The 24,376-nt window shown below is 44.2% G+C and overlaps 1 long non-coding RNA gene across 1 annotated transcript; it reads right to left on the reverse strand.

Annotated features, from left to right (window-relative positions):
• Positions 1 to 626: 626 nt before the first annotated feature.
• LOC148222154 (uncharacterized) lies at positions 627 to 16,632 on the reverse strand. Its single transcript, XR_015806759.1, has 3 exons — positions 16,232 to 16,632; positions 5,546 to 5,603; positions 627 to 2,970 (listed from the first exon to the last, which is right to left on the reverse strand). It is a non-coding gene; the product is annotated as an uncharacterized LOC148222154 (long non-coding RNA).
• Between the last annotated feature and the right edge of the window lie 7,744 nt (positions 16,633 to 24,376).

Raw genomic sequence — 24,376 nt, forward strand, 5'->3', positions numbered from 1 at the left:
ATCAGACAACTGGCAAATTTTAAACTCTTTATGCCCCAAAACCCACCATGGATAAAACACTCACAGTTTTTTCAGCCTGTGCTGCTGAACTGGTAGGCTGAAGCCTGAGAGGGACTTTTAACATTTTCTTTTATTTTCATTTATTCTCCTGATGCCATGGATAGACAGTGGCTAACACGTCAGGCACCCACACAAACTGTAATAAAGGGCTCATGAGTTGAGATAAGGATTGTGAGAAAAGCTCTCTAAGGGTAAAGCATGCTCAAACTTATAGGTATAAAGTAACTTTATATTAACAGACTCAGAAGAGGATAATGAGGAGTAAAAGAAGCCTTTAAAACACCATTTTCCCCCCAGCCCCTCATTCCTTCCCAACAGCAGTGCAGGGAGACAGGGCGTAGAGGTTTTGGTCAGTTCATCACTCGATATTTTTCTTCAATTCACTTCGGGAGAGAAATCTCTCTTCTGCTATGCTGTGGGGTCTCACGGGAAACAGTTCTCCATGAAATTCTCCAGCGTGGTTCCAATTTCATGAGTAGCAGTCCTGCCAGACCTGTGTACCGTGAGTCCCTCCCACAGGCAACACAGTCCTTCCAAAACTGCATGGTGTGGGTCATTTTAGTTCATGGGGTGTAGTCTTTTAAGGATAAGCTGCTCTAGTTTGGAAACAAGGATTCTCTTTTCTCTGACTCTGGAAACAAGGGCCTTCTCTGTTCGGGTCTCCCATAGGATTACAGCTTTTCAGCATCCACCTGCTCCAGCATGAGCACCTTTTCTCACAGGCTGCAAGTGGATCTCTGCATCCCCCATACATTTCATGGATCACAGGAAGATTGTTTTATCACAGTCTTCACCATGGCTTGCAGAGAAATCTCGACTCCAACGCTTGGACCATTTATTCTCCTTTCTTTTCACTGATCTTGGTGCTGCCATGTTGTCTTTTTCCACATATCCTCACTTCTTGCTCTTTCTCTGACCACAAGGAAAAACCCCTGCTGCTCATAAGTGCCATTGCCAATAAATTCCACCAGTTCAAAGGTTTCTGAAGGATCTTCCAGCACTGAGAAGCTGATTTTGTTTAGGTTCTGTGTCAGAGAATCGCTCATTTTTCCGCTGCTGGCCACTGGCCTGGCCACCACTGCATGGGTGGTGCTGGCCACTCTGGCACCAGCACCATTCAACACCTCTCTTCATGTGGGGTGCCCAAGAGGAGAAGTTTTTTTCTCAACACCCCTGAAAAAAAAACTTTCTGTGTGGTTTTGATTTTCTTCTTAAATCTGTCATCACAGAGGCATTACCAATTTCTCTAATTGGGCCAGCAGCAAGTCCATCTTCAGAGCCAACAGAGATTGGCACTGTTGAACATCATGGAAGCTTCCAGCAGCTTCTCACAGAAACCACCTCTGCAGCTTCCCCCCATGTCTTAGGCTGTAATACAGGACGTTGCCAAAAGTCTGTATTCTATCACCATCTGTTGAAACCAGGTGGGGCAGTGTTTTTTATCTTTTCCATACCCATCCTTCCTCCAGGAAGATATCTTCTGTTAATGGGCCATTGAGTCCCAGTGCATGACTGATAAAATTACATCATCCCACTGGGAGATGCTCCAGCCAGGGAAAGGAGCCAAGCCTTTCCTACCTAGATAAAAACTGAGATTTGGAACACCAAAGCAGTCTTTTTTCCACTGGACTCCAGAGGAAAACCAGACCCTTCTACATCATCACTGGACCTTCAGAAGAAAACTGCACCTTCTACAGGAGCACTGCTTCAACTGAACCACATCTGTCATCCAGCAGGATGCAGCCACCATTTAATGGGACTGACAGGGTGTCAGGTTGTATTCTGACTCTGTCAGCATTTTGGGTTTGCTCTTTGTAGTACTTTGTTAGGAATACTTCTTATTTCTGTTTTAATTTTTCTTAGTAAAGAACTGTTATTCCTATTCCCATAACTTTGCCTGAGAGCCCCTTAATTTCAAAATTATAATAACTTGGAGGGAGGGGGTTTATATTTTCCATTTCAAAGAGAGCCAAACTAAGACACCCCACTACCAAAAACCAGGCTGTGCTAAACCAGCACACCCTATCATGCATAATTTAATTGCACCATCCAGCCTGGTGTATTTTTGTCTCAAAACCAGTTCTGGCAGGAGATAACTTCCTATGGCAAATATCACTCTGTGGTGATTCTTTTCACTTTGATTCCTGGTGCGTTGCTGCTCCCATGCAGGTGATGCTGTTCCTTCACACACTGCACCAAACACCTGCAAAATCAGAGGCTTTACAGCAATCCCAAGCTCAGCATGGCCATTTCTGGAGTGCAGCCATTCCTGGCACTGGAGAGCTCCATGAGGCCTAAAAGGATGAGCACTGAGATCTTGGATACAGCCCATCTTCATGGGAGCAGCATGCACAGCTCTGTGAGCCAGACAGAGGAAAAGGCATGAGCATTCTCCCAGGCATGTCTTCTTTCTTGATTTTTCCTCAGAAGGGAAATTCAGAACAAATGAAACAGAAAAGGTGATTCAGATCCACTTGCAGGCAAACAAACTATAGGAACATCATAGCTTTTTGCAAAATCAGGTCTGTACACTGCTAGAGCTTCACAATTCCTCCAGAGGAATAGAGGGACAACAGAAATTGCCAACAAAAGGATGGTTCTGGAAGAATCAACAACCAACTGGAAGGCAGCATGAAGCTGTGGTGTACTGCAGTCAGCCTTGCACCACACACACAAAACTGCAGCATTGCTCAGTATTGCTGTAAAGCAAAGCCATTTAGCTACCAGCTGTGAAGAGATCCCAGGATGGCAATTTCCTGGAATTACCTGGGGAATGGTCACCAAAGTCCAGATCCACAGAAGGATTTGGGTACTGACTGCAATACAAGCTGACACCTGGGGAGAGCAGGTGGCCACAGGATGGTTTCTGAAACAGCTGGGTGGTTACACACAGGAGTTGTCTGCAAGAACCTGAAAGAAAAGCAGACATCTCCTGTTAGCCAAGACTTGGCCACAGCATTCACGTGTCTAAGTGCAAGCTGTAATAATTGAAAAATATTGTCTCTCCAGCCCCTGGAGACAGACAGCAGCCTGAGCAGAGGCTGGATGTCAGCACTGAAGTCCAAACCCAAAGGCTCAGCTCCTGGATGCTCAATCCTGCTCTGACTGAAGCCAAAAGGAAAGCTAGGAGAGCTCTCTGCAATGCACTAAAAAAGCCAACTTTACTGGTGTTTATGTTCATAAATATATAATTAACGTTTCTGAAAACTTCATTCTGGGAGCCATGGAGAACAGCAACATCAGAAGAAAGCAGACTTGAAAAGAAAAGGGAGAGGTTGAGTCAACAACAGAGCATCTTTATGATCCATATATTTAAAAACTGCACCTTTCTGCGCTGTTTTTAAAAATCACCCTCATTTGTTATCTGTGCATTTGTGCAACACCTTTACCCTGCAATCCTCCAGGAAAATTATTAAATTTAATAGAATCCACCCACGTTTTAAAGCTGAGATGGAAAGTACTCATATTTAATAAAAAGTACTGTTTCTAAATGGTTATGGTATTTAATTTGCATTCTCTTTGCTATTTTAACTGCAGCTTTATTAGAACAGCACTGTTGGCTGCAGTGTTTATTTTTCACTACCATTGTCATGATAAGAAAAACATGGAAAGCAGACGAAAAACAGGGAAAATAAAAAAAAACAAAACAGAGCATGAGCAGAGTAGGCTGAAATGTGTGTTTTGGGGAAAAATATCTCAGATCTCTGCAAAGCTCAAATCCCCAATCACCCTCCCTATGAGCTTCCAGGAAGAGAAAAGAAGATGTAGGATGTTGCTGGCTTATTTCCATACCAATTAAACATCCTTTTGCTGTGGCAGAGGCACAGACAGTCAGCAGGTGAAAACTCAGCCCTCCAGCGAGCTGTGCCCACTGGCACTGGTGGAGGAGGCTTCTCCCAGCCTGCCTGTGTCCTCCAACCTTAGATGGTGGGAATAGAAGTTCCCTTTTCTTCCTCTGCTCTCTGCCTCTCAGGACCCACTAAGCTCTGTGGGCTGGATCTGGTGCCAGATGTCTGTGTTTGCCCAGTTCAAATCCCCAAGTAGATTAGACACGTCTGCACCGAGAGGATCATCCCGAGTTTCTGTTAATGAAATCATCACAAAGATCAAGAGGCGAGCTTGTAACGCTGGCCCAGAGCACCCACAGGACCTGGCAGAGGTAAAACACGAATTGGCAGGAAGGGAGACAAGGAATGGGGTGGGTGAGCCAGGGCTGGGTGGGTGCCCAAAGCCCTCCTGAATCCACAGCCCTGCTCCAGCCCCACCAGCCTCAACCACAGGGATTATCAGGAGTCAGAGGATAAACTGAAGAGGGAGAAAGGTGAGTAGAAACAGCAGCTTGAACACAGACCCCAGTAATCACTTTCTGAGCTGGCATCAAGAGGATACTCAGCACTGAGGAGGTAAATAATCACACAGGTGAAAATGATGCAATGAAATGGTGCTGCAGGCTCAGCAGCTATGCTCCCCACTGTTTCCAGCTCAGTACCACCCCACAGCCACTACTTACAGCAGCTCCCCAGCCTGTTTGCCTGCCCAAGTGCAGATGCATCTCTGCCTGCTTCTGGCAGCATAGCACCAGCCCTGTGCAATGCCTGTGGAGCTGGCAGGGCAGGAACATGGATCAGATCACCTTCCTAGAAACCAGCACAACTCAGTGCTGAGGAAAGGGCCATCGCTGGTCAGCATCATCCAAGCCTCAACCAGGCAGAGAGCAAGGAATGGATTTAAAGAGGGAAGATGGAAAGACTCCAGCAAATGTCACAGCACAAGACACTGGGAAAATTTAGACAGAGCACCCCAATAGCATTTACAGCTCAGTTATGCAGGATGATCCATGTGCATGCAGCCAAATGATGGTTCCTGTCCCAAACCCCAGTAAAAGTCAAGTTAAAAAAAGAGGGAGACAGGAGGAAGCATTCTGGAATTACTCAGATCTTTGAATCAGAAGGAAATGTGACACTGTACAATGAAAAAAACTCATATAGGAGTCTTATCTCTGCTGATTCTGAAAAATTAGTCATTAAATTCTCCTTTGACTTGGCCCATAGACAGGGATTTGCTTGGATTCATTTAATCATCTTTGTTGCTGGCTGGATGGAACAAGAAGCACCAACTCACCTTTCTATAGATGTCACTGAGTTTATGGCTCCATGTGCTATGAAGGCAAGGCACACAAAGAAAATATTATGCCTTCATAAGAAATTAGATTCACACCAAAATGTAATTAAAGTATTATGATTTGCATATTTGTTCTCTTTTTAATAGAAAAAAAGTTACTTCAGTGAACTATTTAAACTGTTTTCGATGAATAACAGACTTATTGGGAGAACAGTGTGTCCACTGATTAGATTTTGAGAGAAAGGACAGGTTTTTATGTTAACTGGTCCTTTTGCTCACTGCTGTCATGACTTTAGACAGATAAAAAAAATCAAGACTTTGATCTAAAACCAAAAATCAAACTTTGATCTAAAATAACACTCACCGAACATGGAGCAGAACCAAGAATGCCTGCAATATTCCTCTGTCCTGGGGTTCCTGTGCTGCAATACACACAAAACACCAGATGGAGTAATTCAGATAATATTTCAGATAGAATAGCTACTAACAATTGTTTTAATTAGCCCTTGCCAAACATCACAGAACAAAGCACTGCAACACCAAGACTAGTGCAGATGTTTTAAGATTTGCTCAAACAGGTTCAATCAACAGCTTTGTCCTGGCAGGAAATTCAAAGAGGAGAGGACAACTAGAACATTTATGCAGAGACAGGTGAGCTTGCAGCTATTAAATACAAACCTACCAAAGAGCTTAATCAAAGGGACTCCACAGACTCAAAGCAGAATTATTGCCAACTGAAAACAGCTCTTCAATAATTTCTCTGTGCCTACTGAATTTCTGTCTTCAGCCCTTCTCTAAATATATTCCGTGATATCTTGGGAGAAATACTAGAAAGGCAAAAAGATCTTCAGTACTTGTACTCTTTCTTGTGAAAGGGCTGCTACCACCTCCAGCCCCCTCCTTAGATCTGCTACACAAAGTGGCCCTGCTGAGTGGGTTTGCACAGCAAAACTTCCTAAGGTGATGACGCCAGAGCCTGAGTGCAGTGGGCTCACCCTTGGCCTTTGCTTGGCAGCAAGAGAAAAAAAGGCACCCTCAGCTTTTGAAGTCTTCTTTTAAGCAGGTTGGTTCATCTGATCAGAGGCAGGCTGGCTACTCAGGAGTAGATTTCATAGGCAATTAAAATGGCAGAGAAATAAAATTTAAATACCACATTTAAGTTTAATTTACTGTTTTTCAATTATGCAGGGTATTTCATCCACAGCTGTGCCAGGATGGCACAGAGGGTACCTTGGCAGACCAGAGACAGACACGTGGGACCTCAGGAGTGCCCAGTCAGCCCCAGCGACTCAAGTGAACCTGGTCCTGAAGAACAAAAATCTTGAAATGCAGAAGGGCTCAAATCCTCAGTTTGGCTCCTTCCCATCTTTCAGTCTGAACACCACAGACCATTCACAAGGGCTGTGCTGGGCAGGTTGGATCCTGTAGTCAGCTTTGACCTCAAGCAATGCACCAAATCCCTGCCCTGGCACGGAAGGCTGAGTCGGCTCAGGGGGTGCCAGATGTGAAGGTGATGCCTGGAAGGTGCCTTTGATCCAGAAGAGGTGCTGCAAAAAGAGTGGAGTGCTGCAAAGAGGAGTGCAAAAAGCTCCATTGCACACCATTGTCCCAGTCCTGGGATCATGGCTGCACCTACTTGGTGCCAGCTGTACTTTGCTCTTTCGCAGCAGTGGCTCAATACTTTGTGTTCCCTTCAAGGTGAGCTCTTCCTTCAAGTTTAATTGGATGTGTTTTTGTGATCACGTTAAAGTGAAGCTAATTTTACATGGCAATATGCCAGTTCAGGAAACCAATACGCAAATTCATAATTATTCATGCATAATTCAGGGATTATTTGCATACAGTAAACAGGCCATCATCCTGATGAAGTGTCAAATGATATAAAGTGCTAATGAAAGAAAAGAGAATAGACAAGAAGAGATCATGAGATCAAGAGAGAGAGAAAGTGGGAGTGGAATATATCCTCTAATGAACTTTCTCAGAAGTCTCCCTAGACTGTTGTGCATGACAAGAGACACTAAAACAGCTTTAAGCACAACCTCAGGAGCCATCTTTTCTCCTACATTCCAGTACAAAATCTTCCATCAAGCAAAGGCACATTTTCAGTCTGGCCCACGGTTTATCTGGGTGTAAATCAGATCATTCCAATCAAACCAGAAATTAGTTCTTCCATGACCTAGTAATTCAAATGACCCATCATTGTCAGAGGTGCAATGTTTCATCATTAAAGGGCTCCTCAGCTGTCCCAGGAGGGTACCTACACTTTCATTATATATTAAGTATGGTGAGATTATTTTAATAATTTCAACACAAGGGCAAACATTTCCCAGCTTCATTCAAGTCTCTCTTTCACTCTTATCTTGGGGTCTGTGAGGGAGACAGAGTCCTCACTTACAGCAACTGCAAAAATGCTCTACATTACTAAGAGTGCTTGTCAGCAACATGATATTCACTGAAGAAGAAAGGGAGAAATGGATTCACATGCTGATATTCCAGCACTGGATTCATTCCATCATTTTACAGTGAGTGTTGTATCCACTGGAGAGACACAACTCTTACTGAAAGCATTCTCTTTGCAAGGAAAAAAAATCAAAGGCTTTTGCTGAAAGTAAATGCTTTCTTTTTAAATATGCAGACTTCATTACTATTACCTTGAGCTTTAAAATGTAAATATTTCAGAAAAGGGTTTCTAGCTTTCAAAATTCACAACAAAGGTGATTCCTTTTTAATGTGTTATATATAAATAATATTTCTACCAAACCACAGCTGTAAGTAGTTACTATATACATCTTTACAATAATCTCTGAGAAAAAACCACAAAAACTGGTGAGAATATGCTTTTTTAAGTTTTTTCAATATTTGATTTTAAAAACTTGAATTTTTAATGATAACTGCTAATGAAAAATTTGAGCATGAAATTGTGCAAATGCAAATGAGAAAGGACAATCCCTATCCTGATTTACAGTGTATTAACCTGTTGCTTTGTACATATTAAAATTGGCATAAAAATAAAGTGATGATGGTATATACCTGGCAGCAACTCCTGCTCAACTGGAGCCCAGCCAGACTGGTCTAGGCTCCTGGGGGCTATTGGAGTTTCTGGTACTTTTTGTACACATCTTATTGTGTCGTTTGCCATTGATTAGGTGTCACAAAAGCCCTGATCTTGCTATCTGCTTCCACTGAAGTGGAAATCACTGGGATCTACCCAGACTTGCTATGGATTTATTATACTTTCACTGAACGGCAAACCCACCTATTGTTAATGAAGGGGCAGTCACATTCTCACTAAACTCAAGTACCAAAGCATTCATTATTTTGATTATTCTGTGGTTTGCTCATTTTTACTGTCACACCAAGAGCAGGAAGGTGGCTTTCAGAGTACAAAAGGAGAGACGGGCTGTCTTTGTGTGCATCCCTGTTTGTTTGCTTGCTTCTTAAGCAGATAATATTGCCTTTCCACAAAGCCTATTTATAATCAAGGCTTCAGTCTTGCTTTCCTCTTGGGTTTTTTTTTTGGGGGGGTGGGGGTTGTTGGTTTTTTTTCTCATGAATGGACTGCCAGGGGGAGCTGAGCCTGGGAGATAAATATATCAGCTGCAGTAACTCTTGAGCAGAGTTGAGGCTTGGCACAGCACTCTCTTTCACGGTGCTGTATGCATGATAAAAAGGATTTTTTTCTGGGGAGATGCTTTAGGAGAAAATGTTCTAAGCATGGTGCACAGTGGAGAGAGAGGGAGGGAGACAAAGTCTGGAAAAGAAGGCAGGAGCACTTTGTGCCATAAGAAAAGATTTAAGCTTGTCAGAATGAAAGACAAGCATTTTCAAAGTGCATAATTTCCTGAGAATTACATGGGATGTGGGTGGCTTCAAGGCTACAGCTCCTGTTCTGCCACATATAGGTTTCAAGGTCAGAGTCTAATTTTATCCTGTGATATAACAGCCTGTGCTGGAAGCTGCTGAGACAAGTCTGAGCGCCTGTCGCCCCAAGTGATTAGTGCCTTACTTTCCTTGTTTCTCTGAAGCTGAGGACAGGGTGAGAATGGGGCAATTTGGGATCACTCCATGATTTCCGTATCCACAAGTGGCACAGTGGCAGCCACAAACACTGCTCCAAGCTGCAGCACAGCTTCCACTGTCAGCTTTTAAGGTGAGCTGAAGGTGCTGGAGGGGAAGGAATGAAAGCAGAAATTCCTGAGGTGGGCACAAGCTGGGGAGGATGCCAGTTTCCTTTTCCAGTTAACTCACAGAAGTCTCAGCTTGAAAATTAACGACTTCAGGGCAGGAACCAGAAGTGCAAGGCAAGGAAGGGACATCAGCAGTGATTCTGCACTCATGAATTCACGGGTTCATCTAAGATGAGCTTGGCAGGAGCCCGGGAGAAGCACTGGGATGAAATATGACTTCAAGCAAACAACCAAAAAAAGGAAAGGATGGAAAATGCAAATTAAAAGTCAGCGAGACAGACCTTGAGGAACCTGATAAGGATTAACACTTCAGATGCCTGTTCCTCGTAGAGGAAGGGAGGGTTTGACAGAATCACAAAGCTGAATAGTTGTGTCCTCTGGAAATTGGTCCATCAGAGGTCCTGGGATGGGCTCCTGAGATGAGGGCAGACAGAAATCTATGCCTAAGCAGCTCCTGCCCTGGAGCAAGCACAGAGCAAAATGACTTTCTGCATTATCTGCCAGTCCTGCTATTCAATTATTTCACAAATTCCCTCTAATGTGTCTATTGGCATCTGCAATGCATCTCAAAGAGGGAAGGAAGGAAGGAAGGAAGGAAGGAAGGAAGGAAGGAAGGAAGGAAGGAAGGAAGGAAGGAAGGAAGGAAGGAAGGAAGGAAGGAAGGAAGGAAGGAAGGAAGGAAGGAAGGAAGGAAGGAAGGAAGGAAGGAAGGAAGGAAGGAAGGAAGGAAGGAAGGAAGGAAGGAAGGAAGGAAGGAAGGAAGGAAGGAAGGAAGGAAGGAAGGAAGGAAGGAAGGAAGGAAGGAAGGAAGGAAGGAAGGAAGGAAGGAAGGAAGGAAGGAAGGAAGGAAGGAAGGAAGGAAGGAAGGAAGGAAGGAAGGAAGGAAGGAAGGAAGGAAGGAAGTGCTTCTTCCTTTGTTACTTTTCCTATAAACAGCAGAGACACCTGCCAAAAATGAACACAATTTTTGTGGGTTTGGGGTCTTTTCCCCCCACAAAAATATGCCAACAGATCATAGAAAATGTTGGAGAGCCTAACACATCTCTACAGCCCAGGGCCACTGCTCTGCCATTTTGAGACAGAAAATATCAGGCTTTGCTGTCACCACAATGTTCCAGGGCTAGCTCAAATCATGGATGAAGAGAAAAGCAAATTCTGGCCAGTGGTCCGTTCCCAGTGAAGTGCAGCCCATCAGGAGAGGTCTGCTGTGAGCACCCACAGGTGCTGCTCAGTCTTGTGCTGGCAGCCCCCAGACCCACAGGGGGCTTTTCACACAGTGCAAGCCCTTTCTCTCCTGTGAGCTCACCTGTAGCACTATTAAAGCTGTCTCCTAATGACAGACTCAGAGACAGATTTTTCTTTGCCTAAGCAAGAGCACCGCCAATTCCACCCATTAAAAGTATTGACTGCCACAGGGTGACGTGTGGAGTGGTGAGACCACAGAGTTGCAAACTGCAGAAGACAAATTAAGTCCCCACTGACAGTTCTGAGCATCAGCACGAAGAGAGCTGTTCCTGCCAGCAGAAGGCTTTGTAAGACTTTGCTAGATTGAAAACAAAAACAACACATGGTGACAGTGACCTTTGGGCTAAGGAAGAGCCAAGGATGAAGTTCTTGCATCTGTAAGGGCCAGAGGAGGTGCAGGATGATGCTGTGGGAGCACCAGTGGTGCCAGGAGCTGTTCAACCACCTCTCACTTCTGTAGCACGGATGACAGAGAGCAGTTCAGTTTTTTAGCTCACACTGAGCAGACACCAGAGCCCCAAGTTAGACACCCAGGGCCATTGCAAACACTAAAGCATCTGGTAACTGTAAATCATAAATTTTCCTCTGAAGCATTCTGTTAAAGCAACAAATTCACTATCTTTCCCACACAGACTACATTCACTTTGCCTTGTACATTGCCTTGTACCTTGCCTTGTATTTAAAATCATGCTGCATTAAAATCAGCTAATTGTATACCAGTCCAGTGCTGACTACAAAGTATACTGCTGATGAATAAATCCTTCATGATATTATTTTCAAAGTAGGAAAGATCTGCAAGGCTGGGAGGGACTCTCCTACAATCCTTTTATCTTAATCAATCACGTTCGTTATAAACCTGTTATAAACTTGTTATGAAGATAACAATCAGAAAACCAATATCAAATTTGTCTGACAAGGTCATCTTGCCCTTCTTTAATACTTTATTTGTTATGAAGTGGGATTTAAAATAATGATGCCTTCAAGGTACCTTCACCCCTAGCACATGGCAGAAGTCACAAGGCAAGAGCTGTAATAAGACCAATGGTGGTCTCATCATTTATTGCCTTCTGCATCAGTGCTGGAGAGAAAAAGAGGAGGGTCTGTTTGCTGGTGCTGAGAGTACCCATTTTCCAGTTTGATGCTCCTTGTCCCCAGCCTCCACAGAGAACGGTAACATCCCACTTGGGTTGTTTTGGAAGTCTCCAAAGTGCTCAGTTGTTTCCAGGACCAAAGAAAGGGAAGAGACATAACTTTGCCCACTAATAAATCCCCAATTGCTTTTCTTTAATGGCTGTGGAGCTGATTAATGAAGATTGACAGGGAAAGGGCACTAACAGCAGGATTGTGCCTTTTGTATCCCCCTGACAGTTACCAGGCTTGGCCCAGAATTTCCCTGACACCAAGGGGAGTGTATGCAGAAATCCTACACTCCAACAAATGCTCCATATGCATACAGGTCAGACCAATTTTAATTGATTCTTTTTTACCTCTCAGATTCCCAGATTTATGCAGGACATGCTGCAGAGCTGGTTCATGATTTACACTTTTAGAAGGAGTTCTATTCATAAACCATAAGGATAAGGTTTATGCTTCAGGCCTGCTTCCTAGAGTATCCAATCTTTAGTAGCAACACAGAAAGCTCAGGAATGAGAAGTACCTTGCCAAGCTTTCCAGCAAGGGCTGAGACCAGCTGGCCTGGCTCCAAATGGATGCAGAAGTACCCAGAGCAGCAGCTGCACTTTGGCTGCAGCTGCCCCCAGCCACGGGCTCCAGCATCTCCTCTTTTTACAACCCGTGGGCAGGACCTCAGTGCATTGCAGGCTGGAGAGGTGGGAAACCAGCCCAGAAAAGGGGCACCAGCTAGCAAAGAGAGCATCCTGTAAGTAACAAGGCAAATTGTGCAAGGGTACAAGCAGCATTCATTCAGGAGCAATTCTGGAAACATCCCACAGAGTAGATAATGCCAGGGAAGAGCATTTTCCTTTAATGGCCCCTTCATTTCTTTTTTATTGCATCTGAAGTATGCAGTAAAAGGAAAAACATTTGAAGACAAACAACCACAAAGAAACAGCCTGGCACCTCCTGAAATACACTGCAGGATTGGACATAGGCAATTTTAAGAGGGAGCAGGATGGTGGCACAAAGGAAGAGTATTGATGAACCCCTGATGGGGGAAATCTCATCCCCCTGTGGGATGTCTGAATGAAAATCCCACACTGTACTCCTCATCACTTCTGCTCTGGGAGATTTGCCTGCTGGCTCCATGGGCATCAGGCCCCAGGGATCATGGTGCTCCTGGGGGAAGCAGAGGTGGTGGATAGACACAGGGACAGTCCTCCAGCAGCACCACGTTTTGCACGTCCTAGAGATGTGCTGAGGAAGCCAAGATGAGATTTGTGCCACGGCACTGCAGCATAAGGAATCCAACCAGCAGAATTCCACCCCCATGGACAGTAACAATGCAGTAATGTCAGAGCATCTCTAACTGAACTGTGCCTCACTGGCAAAATTTTGTCTCCCTATATCTGAATACCAAGGAAAATGATCCTTTTTTAAAGGAATTAATAAGGTAGCAAACCCCCACAGTGTGCAGGATGACACAGAGCCCATCTAGGGGGTTTGGATACCTGCTCCAAGCAGTACATGAAGCAAAGTTGTAGAACAGGAGCAGCCTGTGCTGCAGATACTACAGGACAACATCACTAAGGCTCAATGGGATGAGCAAGCTCCAAAAGTGAAAGGTTTCAGGTGAGACTCTCAGTTTCAGGAAGAGTCCATGCTGAGCTCACTTGCTACTTGCAAAAGCTCATATCTAGCAATTTCTCTGCCGACACACGAAGTGCTCTGATGCAGGTGAGGCAGACCTGTTCTCTACAGCTCCAACACATGCACCTTCTGGACAGATCATACAAACTGCAGAGCCAGAAAAAGCTTTTTATTTGGGGAAATTAAGGCTTGACTCTGCTGTGCTAATGAGCAGTCAGTATTTGAAGCATTAAAGCCAAAGGAAGGAGATCCTGGGGCAGGGTGAAAACACACAGAAGTGTCAGGGAAGAAGCACGATGACCTTCCCTTCAGAATCAGGGAACTCTCACACTAAGGCTGCCACAGCATATCCTGCACAGCAGCTGAAATGAGAGTTACCATTGAAGGTAAGGAGGAAGTGGATGAGCTGAAGATGGAACAACTACAACCCAGCATTTCCTATTCCCTGGTTCAGCTCTACCTTGAGCAGAGGACCTCACAAACTCCAGGCAGTGGGAGAGGCTACAGTTGGTGGGACTGAATATGGGGGTTTAACTGGGGTCATCCTGGGGCTGTGAAGTTTGATCTTCTCCTACCTTTCAGCTGCACTCTGTTCATTTATTCTGTGTAGGCTTTTCCTGCCACATTTTCACCTTTCAGCAGCACTCTCAATAATGGGCAAGTGTCTGATACCCAAAAATCGTTCTTCCTCCTACCCTTTTCTGATAGAGCACATCCACCTTCCAATCCACAATCCACCTATTATATATAATATAATATATTATTATAAAAACCTACTGATTTTTAAAAGAGCTTCAAAAATACAAGAAGGGAGCAAACAGCGTAATTAGCAAGCAAATTACACTGCAACATGATGAAGAGTGAATAGAGAGGGGTAAGTTGTTGAGATCTTGTCCTGGTTTAGGGCAAATTTGGGAGGAAACATATGAATGGGGTCTCCTTAGGAAAAAAAAGATCCAAGCAGTCCCTCCCTCAGTCAGCTCGGGGAAAAAAAAGTCACCTCAAACAACAGGACTCATTTCAAAAGTAAACTTATAAACACCTTGACTAAAAAACATGGCATTAAATAGATATACCATATCCCCTACCATGCACCAGATGCAAAAAAAAAAGCAAAAAAGTACAATAGACTATTAAAAACCACTTTAAAAGTATTGGGTGGGGGATCTTTTAAAAATTAAAAGCAGCATTTAACAAAGGCCACCTAATTAGTTAATATTCGAAGTTCCACCAACCAAGCAAGCCCTGCCCAGTCTGAGTCCTTGCATTCAGTAAATGGAAATAAAGTCCCAGTAGTGCATGCCAAAAGTTTGTTTAAAAAAAAAGTGCAAATAAGTCTCCCATTGGAGCAGGCTACATAAACAGCTACTCAGAAACTTACTACATCTGCATGAGTCACCACGGGCTTGAAAGCTGCAAAAAAGGTAAGAGCTCATTGAATCCTAATTGGCAACAAACACGTGTTCAGCCTCAGAACTAGTGTAACAATTTGTCTTGGCTTGAAAAACAGGTGTCTGCCAAGGAAGGCGGGAACCTCCCTTGGAATAGCAAATGTGGACTCCCCCCCACCATCAAATTATTATAACTCCAAAATAACGGGACTTTCAGGCAAAGGCACAGGATAGTATGTGTGTGTAGAACAAGGCAGACAAAGAGCAGCAGCCCCGAGGAACAGAACACAAACCCAGGGACAGCCGCTCTCGGCTGCGGCCCCTTCCCCTGCGCTGCAGTTCCGGGCACAGCCAGCAGGGGCGCTGGTGGCTCCCGGCCGGGCAGGGGCCAGGATTCCCCCGCGCCTGCAGGGGGCGCTGTGGCGCGAGCTCGGCCGCGTCTCCCTCACGCGGTGATGGCGGCCGGGCCGGGCGGTGAAATGGCTGCAGCAGCAACCTGGGAGCGCAGCTGGGATGGCAGGGGCAGGCCCACCCCAGAGTAGCAAAAGAAATGTATCAGAACCTCCGCAGCTGTGGCAGGAGCCGCGGGGTGTCCCGGCAGGCAGGGGTGTGGGGTTACAGTGTAGGGACAAACCCGGAGCAGTGGCAGAGGAACGGCGGGGCTGGGCAGCGGCAGCCCGGCTCCCGAACACGGCCCTTGGAGGGGGAAGGGGCTCGGGGTCCTGGGTTTTCCCTGAGACACCCAAATAGGTGGTGAGGGTCCTTTCTAGTGAGGTCGGGTGTTAATAACGCCCCAGTACAATGGCCACTCCCACGAGCAGAGCCTCTTTCACGGTAGAAGACAAAACCCCATAGTGGTAGCGGCAAATTCTCCCCACAGCGACCCCAGCCTGTCTCCCCTCCCCTCAACAGTGAGAGAGCCAGGAGCTGTGCCCAGCCCAAATCTTGCCCCTCAGCGAGAGTAGCAGCCGCACCCTTCTCCTCAACCATGGCAACTTCTTGGGTCTCTCTTAAGTACAGGTCATTATTGTCTCTTAGCAACAGATGCGAGAAAATTCCCTGAGATGAAGAAAACGAAAGGAGCAATCCTAACCTCCAGTACAGCTACACATATGTAAACAATACTGCTTTCCTATAAAGTTTGCAGAATGCTGGTTTTAATTTAGCTAAATGCTGTTAAATAATGCCAAAATAGGAAAAAAAAAACAAACCACAAAGTCCCAGACAATCCAAAATACCGATTTCCAGTGCCCAATAGTCAGTAGCCAAGGACATGAAACAGGTTAATAATAACATTTAGTGTAGATAGGCATTACACCTCCGGTTGTCCAGCCAGCAACACCTAATTGAACTAAAATTATTCACTTTGCATATCTAATTAGAAGGCACAGTCTCAAGGCTGTGATACAATCAGTCATTCAGCATTAGGCTTTTACATGAGACGTAGCTGACGACACTCACTTGTGCAGGGCATGGAGGAAATGGCAGTGCTGGACCCGCAGCTCTGGTTTGCAGCAGATATTACTGTTTATGACAGCCTTGATCTTTTTGTTGCACATTTACAGACCCTACTGCTGTGCACAGACATCCCACACTAAATCTATCAGAAAACATTACCCACTGTAGCTCTTGGCAACACCAACTGCACTGTGTCAACCAGCCAAAACAGGGCTCTAAATGAAGAGAACAACTCAGATCATATGTTTTGCTAATTATGCATAAGAAGAAGATGTAAACAAGCTCCATTAAGATTATTATGCATGAGTTCATGTTTTTGCACAATTCACAAATTACCTATAACTGCTTTTCTCAGATAAATAAGGTTGAAATGATACAGCTGACATTTTTTGCCAAGGACTATGACTTCACCACAGCTTTCAGTGAAATTACCCTCAGAGTTACGGTCTTATTAACCCATGACCCTGATATTGTCTGATGAGACTTGATTATCATCCTAGTCTGGTGGCTGAAAAGAGTCCTTTGCTTGATCCAGAAGACTCAAGAGCAGAAGTAATATGTCTTTGAATTGAATCTAAACCTGAAATAAATAGTCCTAGCTGTGTATGTGCATGGATAGCCCTGGTCTGTCTAGGAGGAAAGCTGGGTCAATAGGATGAACATATAGGATATCTTTCTTTTCTGATTCAAGTCAATCTTATACAAACCGAGAATGCTAAAATAGACTAAATGCTAATGCTAAAATAGACTAAATGCTAATGCTAAAAATTACCAGAAGGCATTGATACATAATTCCCTGGTCACACCAAGTTCATGATGCTCCTGCAGAGAGATGCATGGAGGATCAGGGGGATCTGGGGGATCAGGACAAAAAAAGTAGGTTTCCTGCAAGCATCATCTCCACATCCTGAACAAACACAGCTCCATATACATAAAGCCATGGCTTCTCTCTAGGTCTTAGATCACAAACATGTTGCTTGGCAATACCTTTCCATTTTTAAAGCTCTCTGTTCCCCAGCACTTCTGGCTTCCCTCCTGACTGCATACCCACTTGGGATTTCCTGTTGAAAAATGTTGGGAAGCAGCTGCACTTGATTTCTCAGTCCCTTTTTTACTTTTTAACAGTGCATAATCAGGTCAGGGCAGACTTGTGACTTTTTAAATTAACCATATTATTATTTTGATATTATTTTCTTCTGGATCATTAGGTAACAGGAATGCCTTTGTAACCTCATGTTACTCTGCTAATTGCTTCCGTTGTACCTACTGAGCACTGGCCCACTGTCCAACACTGGAAAGAATAAATTTGATATGAAGAGATTGCCTGTTTTTCTCTATCTCCTGGCAGAGATAGAACGAAAATACCTCCCTGAGATGAGAATAATGTGGGACAAGTCTGTCATTTCAGCCAGCACTGCAGACAGCTTTGTTAGAGAAGAGCAGTGATCAGCTTCTTCCCTTGACTGGGCTGTACACAAGCAGGAGGTCTTACATAACATTTCTTAGATTTATAAATCCGTGAATGACCTTCATGGATCTCTTTAAAATAGTTTTGAAACACTGCCAGGTTCACCAACCTTGCATCATTTCCAAAATGATGCTGAGAGCCTTTGCTTCAATCGGCAGTGGGGTAAGAGCACCTTGTCCCAGCAGCTCTCTTCACACCCCTTCAAAAGGGCTTTGAAAAGGTAATTTGAGAATTTCTTCAGAAATGTCGTTCATCTTCCAAAATTGGCCATTATGAAGGACACAACTCCTGTAACACTGTGGGCTAGTGGATGGGGGGCAGAGTGAAAGTCTAGAGGAACCCAAGAGGACCTGGTTTGAACCCAAAATTAACCCACGTGTCCATGAGCTGCTGCTACCATTGAATCAGAACAGGCATGTGCTTTCCTATGGATGTGTTCAGGCATGCAGTTTCCAAATCCAGCTTGCTCAGGGATTCCTGCTTGTGCAAAACTGTGCCCAGACCACAAATTAAGGTTTGCCAGTGGCATTGTGTTCTCCTTGACTGTGACATTCATATCCTTTAACTATAGGTATTTAGAATTATATTAATGTCTCCTATATTATGTAAGGCAGATTAGAGTTCTGTTCCATTTAATCTTGCTCATCCATCATTTATTTGACTTTGCATATTGTCATTCAAGGCAAGTATTTTGAAATCAAAGCTCCATTAAACCTATTCAATTATCTGTTGTTCTGAGTAACTGTTATCACTGGGTGCAATAGCTTTTATTAACTAAAATAGAACATTACGAAAATGAAAAATATGTGATTGTTAACCTTGGAGCATCCCCAGGTCCTCATTTTAAAGCAGCTCAGGCATTAATCCCACAACTTATAAATAAATGATTACTAAAAAAGACTAGGAAAAGTTGTAGAAACAGACAACTAAGCAATGTCTTCCATCATTGATTCTGCTTTTTTAAGCAGGTAGATCTTCTTTTCCATGCTGCACACGGAAAGGCTTTGATGTTTTATGTAATGCTGTCGCTCACTGAAAGGCAACTTGAAGTTCAGTATAAAATTCAGACTGCACAGAGTCCAACTTCACAGCTCCTGCTCTCCTATTAGTGAAATGCTTCATATTTAAGAGTATTTATTCTTCTTGAAAGCTATGTTCAGAAGAGACGTATTGTGGTGACTCTGTATTAATCACTTTGTAATTAGGTGTACATTTAGTAACTTCAAAGTAAGGGGAAATATTGGTTTATTTCTGTATTATTCTTACTCTATGTCATGCTTGTAAAAACTTCAAAGTGTCTACAAACCAGTCTGATTTCATACATAATTAGGTATGGAACAGATACTTCCAAACAGCAGCCTAAGACAATAGCAACCCATTTTCCAGCCCTTGGCAAGAAACAAATCAAGACACAGACAACAGCAAGAATAGCTGGCACCTGAAATCACCTCCCTGCTTTCTGGAGTGAGAAGGACTAGGATCAGACAATTCATGTGGTCTGTGTATTGTCAAATTTCTCATTTGTGCCAGGAAGTTATCTAGGAAATTTTATAGACTGAAATATATGAATTGGTCAGAGATAGGTGGCTAAATCCAGAAACACACTTAAAGCAGGGAGCTGCAGAAATCTAACAGGCTCTAAGGGAAGATGCCCAACTCTCCAGAGACCAAAGATACTCGATACAGGATCACATAAGGCAGCCAGTAACAAGGCAAAATTGCTCTGTGAAATTCCACTGTGCTTAGATACAGTCGTTAGCTTTATCCGGGGAGAAGTTTAATCCAGGCTTCCTTGTAATCCTTTTCCTATTGCTGACCAACACCACCTCCCCCAAATAGCCCAAACCACTCTTCATGGACAGCAGTGCTGTCACAGCACAGCCTGCCATCCCCTCAGCAGTTCTCTGGTGTAGGAATCAATGCAAACTCCTATTAAGGCATATCTTTTTCTGTTGTTCCTCTGCCACAGTGCAGAGAACCAAAAAATACCCTTGAAGAGATGCACATATGAGATTAGATGACTTACAGGCAGCACGAACGGCAGATGTACGTGGGTATTGACTACCTTTCTTGCTCCAAGTAATTACTGCAGGCTACAGTGAAGAAGCTGCAGTCTCCCAAATACCTTCAGTCACATCTCATTGGCCTCCAGCCAGATCATCCTACAAGAATCTTTTCAGTCACACAATCCTATAAAAACCAATTTGGTTTCATGATGGTGATGAATCTGTCCTCTGACTAACCTTATTATTTGCTTGCTTGCTTTGTGAAGAGTCAGTTCAGACAGCTTCAGATTTATCCATACTTTTTCAGTGTTTTGTTAATCACCCTGTTGCTTTATTGATGTTCCCATATTGGACAATCACCTTCATCTGAAAGAACACTTGCTAATTGTCAATACTGGAGAGGCTGTACATTTGTGATAAGTCTGATTAGCAGAAGCATTTCTGTTGTTCTATCAGAATGTAATGATCAGCTGTAAAACAACAGGAAAAAACAAGTGGGAAACAAACTAAAATATTATGTGTTTTCATCCATGGGAAATCATGCCTGACCAATAGCACATGACTCCTTATAACAAAGCTTCCTTGTTGGACTGGGGAAACACACTTGTCCTCACCTATCCAGAGTGTGGCAGTCAGTGAAATCTCCTTAAGTGAGTTACTGCTTGAAGACGGAGTGGCTGGGAATTAAGAGCAGGAACCAGCTCCGTTGGGATTACCAGCAGGCTGTGCTGAAATGAGACTTCTCAGAGCAAGGACATTATCAGTGATGACAACCCAGTTCATGCTAGTCATTAAGGATCCTGGTCCATGAAGCAGCTGTGGTTTTCAAGGAACACGCCAAGCTCATGTTCAAGGCAAGAGCTGTCTTACAGAGGGAGACATAACATCAAACCTGTGTAAAACTGCACTGTATTACCAGGCTCCTCTTCTAAAACCTTGAAACGGTCAGGCTGAGAGTCAGAGAAGAAGTGACATCAGAGGGACAGGTACAGATAAAACAGAGAATGCCTTGCAAAGAAGCACAGCTTGACTCAGCTCTGCTCTACATCGAGCAGATGATCACTGACACAGACCCATGTGAAGGAAGAATAAAAAATGTACTTCAGCTCCTGAAGACTCAAGATCTGGGGAAAAAGAAAAGCAATCAACAGTGCAATTTAATTCTAATTCCAAAACTTTTGAAGTCTGCTGCAGTGAAATGGTTCATAATGAAGCAATTTCTACCACCACTCTGAAGAGATTGTATGGGCCAGGAACAAATCAAAAGCCACTCTACCAGAACCATCGCTCTTGAAGAGCCATCAGAATTGATGCTGAAGTGTGTTCAGTGCAGGTGACTTAACATTCAATGACTGCCCAGGCTGATGCCAGGCTAGCCAGCCCTGCACAGGTCAGTGTATTGCTGCTGTTGGGGCTGAGCGTGGGGCCCGGGTGACTTTTGAGCTTCTCTCTTCAGGACAAGGAGGATGAGGTGCTCTCATTTGCCTCTCAGAAACACTTCACCTATAAATAATCAAGCAGTGGAGGAAAAAGGGGTTTTATAATGCCAGATGCTGAAGCCTGTGTCTTCAAGGCTGTCTCTCACAGGGTGCACCAAAAAGGCTCAGATGGTACAAAGGGTTCAGTCCACACAGGGTTGACAGCAACTCCTGCACCAAACCAGGAGGCTCTGCAGTGACCTTCCTGTGGTCACTAAACCCTTGGAAGTTTGCAGGATTTCCTCAGCTCAGCTGGGACAGGGGTAAGCAGGAGCAGCAGCACAGCCAGGACAGACACCTGGGGCTGAGGCAGGTCCTGCCCCAGTGCCAGGAAGGCTCAGCCAGGGCAGCTTCTGGACCAGAGCGCCACAGTGAGACAAGCTTAGCACTCACCCTAATGAGCTACCTATTACAGGAACATACCCCATTAATTTTAATGTTCTCCCATTTATGCTGGAGTCATTGTTCTCCCACGCTCCCTTCACCTGGCAGTGAAGACAAACACGGAAACAAACAGCAGCTCATTCCTAAAGCAGCAGCACCTCTACCCCCTGAGCCCCAGGCTGGGGGACCAAAGCTCAGACGGGAGCTCCCTGACACCCAGATGCAGCGTGGGGGATGCAGACACCCTGCTCACTGCCACTGTAGGACTTCCCCAGAGCAGGATTAGTGTCTGGCTGAGAGGAGGTGATGGTTTTGCCTCCAAAACCATCCCAATCCCTTTGCAAGTTCAAGGCGAGCTGAGGGACCTGAGCGGGATCCCAAACTGCAGCAATCTGGGGCGCAGAGATTCCTGAGCTCTTCCAAGGTCAGGCAGAGCCACCCAGCCTCTGTCATCTGGTAGAAAACATCTGAAAACTGCAGTTTTCAGAGAAAAATAAGAAAAAAAGGTGTAATTTTTCACATTGAATTTTTAAACTGAAAATACCACAATTTTCAAAGAAGGCCAAGAAGAAAAAAAAATTGCAAGACAGGACATAAACAGAAATTAATAAAAGTATTTCCACAGGATTTTTAAAGCATGAAAACCTTTTTATAAATATCTATGGAAAGATTACTGCTATTTTGGATCAGCTGTGGAGTCAGCATCGAGCAACAGATTTTGCTGAGCATCCGCTCCTCTGGAAACATTTCCCAGGATAGAAAGCAAAACACCCAGAACTTCTCAGCACACTCAATTTGCTAATTTTGTCCAAGGAAATCTACCCTCCAAACTGATCCCTTCGTGTCTTAGATAGAGCAGTCCAAGGAAGACCAGAGCACTGTAGACACTTTGGTCATCCATCAGCCCTTTGTACAACACACTGCACATACAATCCAGAGCCTTTCCCCTGCCAAATACACATTTTTATCCATTTTAATGCTGATCCTCCCTGCAGCCCCTAAGCAGTGAGTGGCTGAAACACAGGCAGGGAGGCAGCAACAAAGCCACTGTCCAGGTGTTAGGGAGCCGTGAACCTCCCAGAGGGCACTGGGGGGACGTGAACTCCTCCTTGGAACAAGAGTGGAGACAAATTCAGGGAACGTTTTCCTGCTGCCCAGATGTGTTCAGCACAACAGGCAGCTGTGCCAAACTGGGGCTATCCTGAAAAGAAATCCATCAGATAGCATGGAGAACAAGACCCTGGAGAGAGGGTGGAACAAACTGTGTAGCCATGGATGCCGACTAATGAACACACATTATCTAACTCAGGTTCAATAGTGTTAAAGCACAAGACCTGGCCCATTCCACAAGCCAGAGGCAGCAGCATCTCCCTTCAGACCCTGCAATATCCAGGTGCAGATGTGAAGGTTTTCTTCAAGGGAATTACTAGCAAAGCCAGCAACTTCTACCATGCAGATCAAATAATATTTTTAAATAAGAACTTTAAATAGTGGAACTAATGTGATTTAACCACAGGTTTGGGGGTTTTCCCCTCCTCTGGATAAAGCCCTTCGACTATAATTTATTTATTAACATAAACTCTTATTGATATTGGGATTAACCTCCTGTTTTGCACTGCTGGCAGCTGAAGAGGAACAGGGGATGGGGGTCCAGCACAGGGGACCCCTGCCCAAGGAATCCAGGGGTTTGTGTAAGCTGTGGGGACTGAAAGTGTTACCAAAATGTCACTGCTGGTCACAAGGAGGAAAACAGCATCCATGGTGTCCATGGATGGAGAGGTGCTGGCAGCTGCAGTTTTAACCCCGGTAGGTGCTGCATCTTCTGGATGAAGACAAGATGCTCCCCTGAGCCGGGCATTCGTACCTCAGGCTCATCTTCACTCACACATTTTTTTTGCCTATACCATGATTAAGAAATGTGAGCATGAGAGAGAGCAACTTCCAAAACCATTGCAGATTTTCAGCATAAAAATGCTTTTGGGGATAGAGAAAATCAGTATACAGAGACAAATCTACCCATCTACTAATAAGTTTCTTTCCTGACAACATGAATAGAGCAGAGAAGCACTCACTCCTAGTAATTCTACTTAAATCAAGGGAAACACCCAGAAAATAATTTAGTCTCAGGAGTTAATTCATATTCAGCCAGACGGGATGAGTGACAGTGTGGTTCCACCCTTGGTTGGTTGGATTTTAACAAATACATTATGTGGAGCTGAGCAATCATCCACCACCTGGACTCTTAGCAGAATACTGATGGATTTGTGGTCCAACCCTAAATCTGTTCAGGACAGGTAACATTTTTACTGACTTTAGAAGGTGTTGGTCAGGGCTGACCTCCCAGAGGCTGTGCTGCCCCAGGCACTGGGCACAGGGAATGGGATTTGGAGCTGGTCCATTCACCAGCCTGGGTGACAGCCAGCACCCACCAGTCTCAGGTATCAGGAGCTCCACTTAAAAACCCAATTGATTAAGGCTTATACGAGCATATTTTACTTTTTATATTTTTGCCAAAATTAACTCTATAAAGTGTCAATGCTACAGCAAAGCTCTGTGAAGCAGGGTATTTGTAAGGCTGTTTTAAAGATTTTAAAAATTGGGGAAGTGAGTTTAAAAAAGGGGGCTTCCGTTGAAAATTTTAAAGCCAGTTTGCCAGCTAAATAGTACGAGGAGAAAAAGCATAATTAAAAATAAAGTTATCAGGCTTTTAATACTACATTTACTAGACAAGCTAAATATAGCAGCATTAGACTAAAGCATTGTCTTTAGCAGGCTTAAGTTTCAACAATTCATTTTCTGATTAGCATCTACA

Source organism: Sturnus vulgaris, chromosome 14, assembly GCF_052056855.1.
Source record: "Sturnus vulgaris isolate bStuVul1 chromosome 14, bStuVul1.hap1, whole genome shotgun sequence".
Taxonomy (NCBI): Eukaryota; Metazoa; Chordata; class Aves; order Passeriformes; family Sturnidae; genus Sturnus; species Sturnus vulgaris.